This window comes from Salarias fasciatus, chromosome 23, assembly GCF_902148845.1.
Source record: "Salarias fasciatus chromosome 23, fSalaFa1.1, whole genome shotgun sequence".
NCBI classification, from domain to species: Eukaryota; Metazoa; Chordata; class Actinopteri; order Blenniiformes; family Blenniidae; genus Salarias; species Salarias fasciatus.
Window position 1 is genome coordinate 33,494,960 of NC_043766.1, and position 12,931 is coordinate 33,507,890.

The following is a 12,931-nucleotide window of genomic DNA, read 5'->3' on the forward strand; positions in this document are numbered from 1 at the left end:
AATCTTTTCATCCACTAGAGGGCACCATCAGCATCACTAATGGGATCAATGGACTGAAAAGTTCAACGTTTTTAAAGATATTTAAAAGATACATTGAGTTATACATGCAACGGCTAACAAAACTCACTTTTCTCCTTTAGCACTTCTGTCCCGTGGTGTTTTTTAATATAATTAAAATGGAAACAGGAGCTTTCTGCTGCCCCCTGGTTGACAGAACATGCATTTTTTTTGATGCAAACTTTCTTTAATGCAGAAACAGAAGATATCAAATAAGGAACTACAGTGTTATAATCTTTTGGTGTTTGATCCTAAGTTCAAGTAATTATATTCTTCCACTAAATTGTCATTTTTTTCAGAGTCCTTTTGAATTTTTTTTGAAATACAGAAATACTGTTGTAGCTCAGTGAATTTCCCACAGTATGCATGAGAACGTATTATTACCTGACTGTTGTCTTCTCCTTGCGAATGACAAGAAGCACTAAAGCCACGTTTTGATATTCAGAGCTTCAGTCTAAGCTGCTTCCGTAGTCACGTACAACACGGATCACCACTATTCATATTCAACATGGAAAATACACGAGTTCCTGCTATACGGCTGTGTCACTTCTACATAAATAAGTCTTGTATTGTCACATCCAGTATCCAGTCACTGATCACAGCAATAAATTATTTAAAAAGTCAGAAGAAGACTGTGTGCTTCCTTTTCAGAACTGGTTAAAAGAGCGGCTTTCAAAGGTCCCGTTTAGTCGACAGTGTTTTAAGTGAAAATGTGTTGGCGGGTAGGTGGGTGGTGAGGAGCGGGGGGATTGGGCACGGGGGGGCTGAGGAGGTGCGAGGGGGTGGTAGGTGGTATGACTGAGGTTTGTATGGATGTATGTGTGTGTGTGTGTGTGTGTGTGTGTGTGTGTGTGTGTGTGTGTGCATGTGTTAATGTGTATATATATGTGTGTGTGTGTTAATGTGTATATGTGTGTGTGTGTGTGTGTGTGTGTGTGTGTGTGTGTGTGTGTGTGTGTGTGTGTGCGCGCGCGTGCATGTGTGTGTGTGTGCATGTGTGTGTGGGATAGTTTGGTATGTGAGGAGAGAGTGTGGTGCCCTGTGGTGGTGGTGGTGGGGGGGGGGGGGGGGGGGGGCGGGGGGGGGGGGGGGGGCGGGGGGGTGTGTGGCTGGGAACAGTGTGCCCTGGGTCTGGGTCCTTCCACTGCCCCCGGTCTGTCCTCACCTTCACTCCTCCTGATGCATGATGGGTGTCTGCTTCTTGGGTCGGTGGCCCTCTGGCCATGGTCGCTGTCTGCCCTGATCATGGGGGGTTGGTGCTCCTGGCCCTGTCCTTCATCCGGGGGCTCCTGGGGGGCGGGGGTGCTGCGGCATCCCCGGACCCCCCTCTCCCCCCGCTCTCATCCACACACACGTAGGGCTTTGGGAGGCTGGCTTATCAAGTTGGGTGTGATGGAGGGGGCCATCTAATACCCCTTTCCCACTGCAACTAGCAGGTCGACCCGTGTCTGCGACTCGCTAACTATTGCCTTTTTAGACTCCTTTCCCACCGCCTGCTGACCCGCATCTCACCTCCTGCTGGCGAGCCGCATCGCTGCATTTTCCCACACTGATGGTGTCCCACGTTGATGACATCATCATCACGACGGAGCAAAACAAAAGTAAACAATGCAGCGGAAAACAGTCCCTGTTACCTGTAGACAAATCTCCTCTTCCCCACGGATCAGGGGAAGCTCTCTGGTCTCGCTATCTTGCCATTTCTGGGTCGTCTGGACGAAGGAAATCTCACGCTGTGTCCAGAAACAACAACTAGCGCGCTAACTTAGCCGCGCTGCGTCAACGTCATCATGTGAGTTCCTCCCACTAAAAGCCGGTAGAAAGCTGACCTGGGAATTTACCAGGTCGATTGCAGGGTGAACGACCCGGGTCGAAATCCCGGGTCAAACCTTTTCCCACTGCCACGACTTACCGGGTTTAAACGGGTTTTTTTGGCCAGTGGGAAAGGGGTATAAGTGGCCTCAATCACTGCACCCTTCGGTGGCTCGCCTCTCAGTCTTAATTGCACTTCGTCATCTAACATGACCAAATACATACAACACACACGTCGGGGGGTCTTGGTGCACCGTGTCGGGGGTGGGGCTGTTCAGGTAGAAGGGACTGTTCGTTTAGCCTCGCTCGCAGCACAGTGTGGTTACTGCCCCTCAGTTTTAATCGCAAACAACATATACATCAACACTCATGAGCGGGGCAGGAGAGGGCAATGGGGTTTTCTGTGTTCCCTTCTCAACTCAACTCAACTCAACTCAACTCAACTCAACTCAACTTTATTTATATAGCACTTTAAAAACAACTAAAGCTGGCACAAACTGCTGTACAGAGACACAAGTGTATATATAAGTGCAAGTGCAAGAGTCAAATACATGTAGTACAAAGAACATAAAACAAACAACAACAAAAAAGAGACAAATAAACATTAAAAAAACAAGGGTGGAGTCTCAGGCTGAGTTAAAAGCCAGTGAATAAAAATGTGTTTTAAGATCTTTCTTAAAAATGGACAGTGAGGGGGCCTGCCTGATGCGCAGTGGCAGCTCATTCCACAGCTTGGGGGCCACAACAGAGAAAGCTCTATCCCCTCTGAGCTTACGCTTGGACCTCGGCTTCTCTAGGACGGGCTGATCAGTTGATCTGAGGCACCGAGCAGGAGTGTAGAGGTGAAGCAGCTCAGAGAGGTAAGGCGGGGCGAGACCATTCAGGGATTTAAAAACAAATAAAAGAACCTTAAAATGGACTCTAAAATGCACAGGTAGCCAGTGGAGGGAGGCCAGGATGGGAGTGATGTGCTCCCTCTTACGTCCTCCAGTCAATAGCCATGCTGCAGCATTTTGGACCAACTGGAGACGAGCGAGGGACGACTGGCTGACTCCAACATAAAGTGCATTACAGTAATCCAGCCGAGATGTAATGAAGGCATGGATTACTGTTTCAAAGTGCTCACGTGCAAAAATATTTTTCACTCTGGCCAACTTCCTGAGATGGAAGAAGCTGGACTTTACCACTGCGCTTATCTGTGAATCTAGTTTAAAATCACTGTCCATTTTAAAACCCAGATTCAAAACTGTCACCTTCACATGTGGAGTCAAGGGACCCAGGTCAGCAGGTGGAGGTTCACAGGAATCACTGGGACCAAAGACAATCACTTCTGTTTTCCTCTCATTAAATTTTAGAAAGTTTAGGGCCATCCAGACTTTAATGTCCTCAAGGCACCGTAGTAGAGGCGTTAGTGAGAAAGGTTCTTTCTTTTTCAATGGGACATAGAGCTGGCTGTCGTCTGCATAACAATGAAAGGAGATGCCGTGCTTTCTCAGGATGGACCCTAGTGGCAATAAATACAGAGAAAAAAGCTGAGGCCCCAGGATTGAGCCCTGCGGAACCCCATAAGACAGAGGAGAGGAAGAGGATTCAGAGCGGGCCAGACAAACACACATAGCTCTGTCTGTCAGGTAGGACCTGAACCACTGCAGTACAGGATCACTCATGCCGACCAGGTGCTGCAGTCGGGATATCAAGATATTGTGGTCCACAGTATCAAATGCAGCAGTCAGGTCCAGCAGAACTAGAATCGCATTGTCACCAGAGTCATTTACCAGGTGGATGTCATTAAAAATCCTGAGTAAAGCTGACTCGGTGCTGTGCATGGGTTTAAACTCAGACTGGAATGTTTTGATTGTCCAGGTGGTTTTTCAGCTGCAGGTAGACAAACTTCTCCAGGATCTTTGAAATAAAGGGCAGCTTTGAGATGGACCTAAAATTAGCCAGGACAGCCTGATCCAGGCCAGGTTTCTTTAGAAGGGTTTGGATCACTGCATGTTTGAATGTAAAGGGGACAACACCCGAGGACAGACTGCTGTTAATGATAGCAAGGACAAGCTGACCAATGCAGGGAAAAATTTCTTTAAAGAGATGAGGGGGAACAGCATCTCGGGGTGAACCTGAGGGCTTAATGTGAGCAACCAGATCCTGTAAGGATCTGGTTGCTCACATTAAGCCCTCAGGTTCACCCTGCTCACGTGTGTGTGTGTGTGTGTGTGTGTGTGTGTGTGTGTGTGTGTGTGTGTGTGTGTGTGTGTGTGTGCGTGCATAAGCTAGGTTTACACTTGCATGACTTTTTGCCACGATGTTGTCGTGGCAAGGCGTGCCAATCTGGAGTCACGAACCAGCAGGCTCCTGCACTGTTTACGACTAGTTCATGAATAGTTCACGAATGCGCCCATCAGTGTCGCGAACTGGCACGACGCATTCACGCATAGTTTGCGCATAGTTTACGAGTTTCCCGCATTGGCACGTGGTTGCGCGCGCAATTACGCACGTCATATACGAGTAAAAAGGGGGCTTCCCCAACCCCGGGTCATTTTTGGTTTTGCTGTGGAACAGACAACATACTGAATGCCAGAGACACCGTCATTGCGGAGAAGAGAAGATGCCTGTACCTGGCAGCTGCTCTGTGTTGAAGAGCAGCAGAAAAGGCGCTGCCAAGGGCCCCGAGCTGAAGGGGGCCCCTACGGACGGCTGACACCAGTCAATTTCAATGACAAATTCAAGGCGCTACACTTGATGCTGCAACGACAGTGTGTCGAAAATCCCCTGCATGGGGCCCTTTTCCGGGTACTCGCCGGTGGCCACGACTGGCACGCAATCATCCCGCATTGTCCCGACGAGTTCACGAGGAGTCCACGGACAGTTGGCGCATAGTTCACGGCCCGTTTGCGATATTTTGTCGTGACCAAAATTTTGAACATTTCAAAATTCTCGTCCTGACATGGCACGCAGTCACGACGGGTTTACGCACACTTCACGCCACGTCACGCCACTGTACGAGTAGTTTGCGACTCGATTCATGGCAATGCGTGCCACAGAATCGTTCAAGTGTAAACCTAGCTAAACACTCTGAATGTGTCAGAATGCGAGTGTGTTAGGGCTGACTGGCTGTATGTGTGTGTGTGAGAGTGTGTGAGTACTGGGGGGGGCTGGGTGGGAGAGGGAGGTGGGGGATGTGCTGGATGCGGCCGGGGGGGTGGGTTGGGGGCTGGGGGGTGGAGGGGGGTGGGCTTCGGGGGGGGGGAGGTGATGCCCTGGATCTCGGGGTACGTGGCTGGAGCGCTGGGGGGGGTACTGGCCTGGGGCGGGTAGCCGCCCGTGTGGGCCAGCTTTTCTAGGTATGGCCATGGCCCTCTCTCTGGGTGGGGTGGTAGGTCGGCTCTTGGGCTCTTGGGCCCTGGGCTCTCGGCATCCTGGGCCCGGGGTGGGCCGGCTCCTGCTGGCCGTGGCTCCCTGGGGCCCGGGCCCCAGGGCCGCCGGGGCTCCAGGCCGAGGCGTTCCTCTGCCCTCTTCTGGACCGGAGCGTGGGCGTCTGCCTGGAGGAGGGGATCGGATCTGGGCTCTGGGATGGCCGCCAGTTACCTGGGCCCTGAGGGCCTCTCTGGCCTGCTTGTGGCCTTCGCAGGGGTCAGAGGTCATATATGCATGAACACTGTCACTATCACTATTACATTTGCATGATCACGTTGATCTTTGATCTTTAATCACTCTTCACATTCTACTTGTGGAATTAGTTAAATTGTTTTCCTGTGGTGGGTTAGACTAATAGTGATCTGTTGCAGGGAAGAGGGGAAAAAAATAAGATGCCCTTTGTCATACCCTTGTAGTAGTAGTAGCTGATTGTGTAGTGTTTAACCTTACAAAAAATAATAATAATAATAATCTGTTCGTATTCTGTCAATACTTCTGTTAGCTATCAATTTTTTGTCAGCCCTGTCTGCTAGTTATAAGTGCTGTGGCTGTGGATTGTCCTCTGTCACATGTGATATGGGACACGCGCACTACTGGGTTTCGAGTTTGAAAAGGGTTTGAAAAGGGTTATTGGCTGCATGTAAATGTACTGAATAAAAACTACAAATCTAAGGATGCAATAATTTCCAGAGAGCATACACCTATACTTTTCACAGTTGAGCAAAGACATCACATCTTCACTTCATGCGACATGTATTGGATGTTCTGTGCATGTTCTTCCCTTCAGTGGTTTCACCCTGCTGATGTGTTGATGCTTTGCTGACTTTTGACACCTCCTGCTTAAAACCCAGAAAGTCAGAAGGATGGTGAGGCCCCACTTTCACGGTCTGTACTCATACTGAAAATCAAGATCAAGCCAGCTTTTGACCTTCTGCTCTACGGGAGGTTTCTGTCCTCCTTGAGCTCACCTTAGGACACCTGTGTTACTGTACCACCCCAGTCCAACTGCCCACCTGCCACGGTCCCCGGAGTGGCTCACGTCCTCCACGAAAATCCGTCCAAAAATCTCTGTCCATTTCTATGAAGAACCTGTATTATGAACATAAGGAACTGGAACCTATTACTGCAGGAAATCTTATTTGACACAACCAAGAGTTTAATTACCTGAGCTTCATGACTTCTGACCCAGATCAGCTCACCGGCTCGGTTTCACAACGCTGTGTCCTCGGTTTTTTTAACCACCAAAATGTTATCAATGTTCAACATGACGTGACCATTGTGTTGGTGAAACAGTGTTTTCCAGACTATGAGTTCCCTCACTGAGTACAAGTTGTATCTGCCAAAAACATGTCATTAAAGGAAAAGAACAGGACCAGTCAGAGGAAACAAGGAACGAATCAGGAATTTATCAAAATTTTATTTTATTAAGATTTTATGAAGTTTCTATCAAATCAAACTTTGACACACTTTTGAAAAAAAATAAAAACAGTGTGACAGTGTTAAAAAAAATGGCCACACGGTGGAGCAGTGGTTAGAACTCTTGCCTCACAGAAAGAAGGTCCTGGTTTCAAGTGGCTGGGGCTTTTATGTGTGGAGTTTGCATGTTCTCCCCAAGTGTGCGTGGATTCCTTCCGGGTACACCTTCACCATAATTCTGCACATAGACACACACACACACTCCCACTTTTATCACTTACATGGCACTGAGCAAGGCCGGCCCTGGGCATAAGCGAACTAGGCGGCTGCCCAGGGTGCAGAGTACAGGAGGGGCTCCGAACTGCCTTCCCAAATGTTCTTGACAGGTGGGCAGTTATCAGTCATTACCATGCGCCCCCTAGTGGGCGTACAGAAGAATAGTGCATTCAAATAAAGTGAGGGGCGCGAGGTGGGATGAAGGCGCTCCTCTCGGGCTTGTCTAGGCACACAACAAGCCTGGGCCAGGACTGGCACTGAGCATCATGGGAAACACCACCATTGGGGCCATCCACACTGGGAGAAGTCCTGGGCAAGGACTGCTGGGACACTGGCGCCCGCCCACAAAGCCCACCAGACTGGGGCACCCCTACACCAAGGTGGGGGGGATCCCCATCGGATCCAACTCCCGGTGTGCAGGTGTGCCAGAGGGTCAGCAGTCTTTTGACCGGGGGGCGCTAGTGAGCACCATATGGAGTAGACGAGTTTCACCCAGGCTGCTCTCAAGTCCTAACTATTTCAGTCAAAAAGTTCATTTAAAGGAGGATCTGCCAACTTTTCTGGACAACTTCACACTCCTAAGCGTCTTAACATGACAAGGCCAAAAGCGGACCGCGGCAAGAAGACGGATAAAGTCATGAATGACGATGAGCTGCCTTCAGAGCAGGAGAAGCACGCCGCTGCAGCCACGGAGCCAAGAAACGAAACCGAAACCGAAGCGGTAAACGTGCTCGCTGCAATAGAGAATATGAGCAAAATGATGTCTGACCGGTTCGACATTTTGGAAGCATCTCTTGCAACCACCCAAGCTTCTCTGTCGTCTCTCGGGAATCGTGTTAAAGAAATAGAGGAAGCCAGCTCTGATTATGAGCGCCGCCTTTCCACCTTGGAGCAGACATGCACGGAAATGCGAGCAGAAAATACAGCGCTCCGCATGAAAATGATAAACCTCGAGGCTCGCTCCAGACACCAAAACATCAAGATTGTTGGTCTCCCTGAAAAGATTGAGAACGGTCGCCCCACGGAGTTTGTGACTGAGTTTATTCCTGAACTTCTTGGTGCAGGCAACTTCACCAAGTCACTTAAAGTTGATCGTGCTCACCGTATGGGAAGAGTGCCCTCTGGTAAAGACGCGCGTCCACGTGTAATGATCGCCGGGATCCATCACTTTCAGATGAAGGAGAAGATACTGCAGCTGGCCCGTCAACAATTCCCTCTGCATTACAAAGGCAAGGCAGTTCATGTTTTTCCCGATTACCCGGCGGAGGTAATGAAGGAGCGACAAGCTTTTGATGGTGTCCGTAGGAAGATACGGGATGCTGGTGGAAGGTCAGGCTTCGTTTACCCGGCGAAGCTGCGTGTAACCCATGGTGATTTGGACAAGATGTTTTCGTCGCCGCGGGAAGCTGAGGCATTTGTGGAGACTCTGATTTGAACATTGGCCATTCATCCATCCACCTGACTGGACATTTCCTGGTACGTGACTTTCTCTATAAGGCATGGACATTTTCATAACCGTTACAGTTTGCTTCTTTGTTTATATTGCTTGAGAGGGAGCTCTGAGGTTTCAATATTAGCTTAGCTTTAGGTTAATGTTTCATATGGTCCAGCAACCTCTGTGTGAGTATTCTGGGTTTAGGCTCTCACGTTGTTTTGGAAAGTGGAGCGGGAGGAGGGGGGTAATGTTTTGGTTTGCATTGCATTTTTTTTCCTTTTTTTTCTTTGGGCTATGTGTAGGTACATTGAAACAACTTTATTTAGATATGCATCCTAGTTCATTTACACAAGGTGGCGGTGGCATTACTTTTACTAGCTGGAATATCCGGGGAATGGGACACGTACTCAAATGTGCCAAGGTGTTTTCTCATTTAAAGGCCCTCTCTGCTGACATAGTCTATCTGCAGGAAACACATATTAATTCTGTAAAAGAAAAAATACTAAGATGCTCCTGGGTTAACCAAGTTTTCCAGTCCACGTTCTCCAGTAAGGCTCGGGGTGTGGCGATTCTGATTCGCAAAACTGTTCCATTTAGACGTGTTTCCACTGTGAGTGATCCCAATGGCAGATATGTTTTAGTGACAGGCTACATTTATTCCTTCCATGTCACACTTTTGAATGTTTATGCCCCCAATTTTGATGACCCAACCTTTTTCAGGAAGATGTTTGGTTTACTTTCCACCTTCTCAGACACGTATATTATAATTGGTGGTGACTTTAATTGTGTGCTCGATAATTTTCTGGACAGGTCAGCAAGTACTACTCATTTGCCTGCATCCTCTATGATGATAAAGAACTTAATGTCTTCTATGAATCTAGTAGATATCTGGAGACTACAGTATCCCACAAAAAGAGATTATTCATTTTTTTCACCAAGACATAAGACATTTTCAAGAATAGATTATTTTATACTAGATTCTAGTTTGATTTCTAGTGTGACCCCTGTAAAGTATCACAATATTTTAATTTCGGATCATTCTCCAATTTCCCTGGTCCTTGATGTTAATCATAAAAAACAACAGTATAACTGGCGCTTTAATCCATCTTTGCTCTCAGATTCATTATTTGACCAGTTTATGACTGCTAAAATCTCAGAGTTTCTGGAAACTAATGATAACTCTGAGGTCAGTGACTCTATCTTGTGGGAAACTTTTAAGGTAGTGATTAGAGGGCATATAACCTCATTTGAAATTGCAAAAAAAAAGGGAAAACCGTAAGTGGTTATTAGAGATAGAGAATCAATTATCACAATTAGAGAAAACCTATAGGCTGTCCCCAAATCCTTCAATTTTACAGAATATTCTAAAATTAAAGTACGAATATAACACTTTCTTATCTGACCAAGTGAGGGACCAACTGTTTAAATTAAGACAAAAACATTTCGAACTAGGGGATAAACCACAAAAAATACTGTCCCGGCAGCTAAGAGGTTTACAGGCTAGTAGAGCCATTCATAAAATTAGATCAAAATCTGGGGAAATGGTTGTTGACCCTGAAGGCATTAATGACTGTTTTAAGGAATACTATCAGCAATTATATAAGTCAAAAACAAATGGGGATGCATCAAGCTGGCTTGGATGTTTAGATTTGCCTCAGCTGAGTAAGGTTGCACAGGACACCATAGATTCAGAAATTACCACCCAGGAAATTTTAGATTCTATAAGATCATTCCCTAGTGGTAAGACTGCAGGTCCGGATGGTTTCAGCAATGAATTTTATAAGAAATTCTCTGAGAAGATTGTTCCCCTTCTGCTGAGGATGTTTACACACTCATTTGAAGCAAATAAACTTCCAAACAGTCTATATGAGGCCAATATCACATTAATTCAAAAAGAGGGAAGAGATGGGACAGAACCTTCATCTTTTCGACCGATTTCTTTGTTAAACTGTGATTTGAAGATTTTTACAAAGCTATTAGCAAATAGGTTAAATAATCATATAACTACCAACATCCATGTTGATCAAACAGGTTTTGTCCCTAATAGGTATTCTTTTTTTAATGTTTGGAGGTTAATGAACATAATGTATCATAAATATGAGAAATGCCATAAGGTTGCTGCCCTCTGTTTAGATGCAGAGAAGGCGTTTGACCAGTTGGAATGGGGGTATATGTTAAAAACGCTTAAGGCATTTGGATTTGGTACTAGATTTGTTTCATGGATACAGTTAATATATTCCCAACCATCCTCCTCCATTCTTACCAATAGAGAAAAATCAAACTCATTTTCTATACACCGTGGGACAAGACAGGGATGTCCCCTCAGTCCCCTCTTATTCGCAATCGCGATAGAGCCTCTCGCTATCAGTATTAGACAGCACTCTCTCATTAAGCCCATCCAGCTGGGAAATGTGGATCATTACCTTTCTTTATATGCAGATGATGTTGTAATTTTCCTCTCACAGCCTGAGCAGTCAATCCCGGCCTTACTTGATCTCATAAAGTTATTCGGTGAGTTGTCAGGATATACAATTAACTGGCAAAAGAGTGAATTTCCGTCCTTTGGTGCTGAACTTGCACCAGAATTCTTACAAAATCTTCCCTTCAAAATAACTGATAAACTGAAATATCTTGGAGTAGTCTTACCGAGAGACCCAAAATTAATATTTAAATATAATTTCCTGGAAAGGGTTGAGAAATTAAAAAGAGACATTGATAAATGGCGAACTCTCCCTCTCTGTATGATGGGTCGCATAAATGCTATCAAACTGGTCTCCCTCCCAAGATTTTTGTACCTTTTTCAGAATATGCCTATTTTTCTAACAAGATCATTTTTTAAATCATTAGATACAATAATAATGCCTTTCATTTGGGGTTTTAAAGCTCACTGAATATCAAAAGAACATTTACAGAAGTCAAGAGAAAGAGGTGGGCTGGGATTGCCATGCTTTCTGCATTATTACTGGGCAGCAAATCTCAGAGCTCTTGTTTTCTGGCAGGAAGGTTTTGGGAGAGAAGTTTCAGTAAACACCCCGGCATGGGTTGCCATTGAAAAGAATGATGTTGAAAATAGTTCACTTCCAGCTCTTCTTTTTTCATCTTCTAAACTGTCTGCAATAAAGTTAAACATCAAATAATTTTGAATTGTCTGAAAATATGGCAGCAAATTAAGAGGAGCTCTAAACTGCCAGACACCTCTATACAGACGCCAGTTTGTTGTAACCATGCATTTCTCCCATCCTTCACATATTCTGCTTTTAACACTTGGAGACTAAAAGGTATACTCACTTTAAAAGATCTCTACATTGAGAAACAGTTTGCTTCATTTCTTCAGCTTAAGAACAAGTACTCTCTTTCTTCCACGCATTTTTTCCGATATTTATAAATAAGGAACTTTGTGCATCAGTGTGTGCCTAACTATGAGTTTCTTCCGGAAGAAAAAAGGATTCACAAGCTATTGCTGACTCCTCCCAATTCAAGAAATTTAGTTTCAGATTTTGTGAAGGTATTTTCTGAACAAGTAAATTCTGCCACGTTCCACCTGAAAAGCGCTTGGGAAGAGGATCTGGGCATACAGATTGAGGATGGCGGGCGGGAGGAGAGCCTTTGCAGAATCCGATCATGCTCTATTAATGCTAGACATCAGTTAATTCAATTTAAAGTAATACACAGGCTTCATTACTCTAAAACTAAACTGCATAGGTTTTTTTTCCCACAATCTCTTCTTTATGTGATCGCTGTAAGTCTGCCGAGGGCTCTCTTTCCCATCTTTTTAGGACATGCCCAAAGCTTTATAACTTTTGGTGTGAAATATTTAACTGGTTTTCTGGAATGTATGGTTGTGTGTTCAAACCAGATCCTGAGATAGCATTATTTGGGTATTTCTCATTTCTCTCCAGTCAAAGTCTCTCTGTGCAGTGCACAATCATGTATGGTACAGTAACTGATAAGAAAGTGATATTAAATCTCTGGAAATCTGACACTGTGCCTCTGTTTAAAACCTGGTTAACTGAGCTCAGATCAGAACTGCACATGGAGAGAATTAGATATGACTTGATGGGCAATCCTGCCAAGTATTTTAGTATTTGGCAGCCCTTCGTTGATTATCTTGCTCGACTTGACACAATGACTGGAAAGTAATGTCTCCGAACGCCTACCGTTCACTTTTTTAAATACTTGTTTCAAGAAATATTGAAGTAGTGATGCAATATAACATATGATCTCGAGCCCTGTTTTGTTATTGTATGTGTATATTTCCTTTTTCCTTTTTTTTCTTATTTCTTCCTCCTTTCTTTTCTTTTTTCTCTCTTCTTTTTTTCTTTTTTATGTATATATATATATATATATATATACACTCATGTATATGTGATATTATGTGTGATATGAGCATGCCAAATGTATTTGTATATGTGTGTATGTTTTAAAAAAGCATTGAAAATCTCAATAAAAATATGCACAGCAAGAAGTCTTTTGACCGGGCCTGGTGATTGGAAACGATATGGGTGACCTTTCCAAACGAAG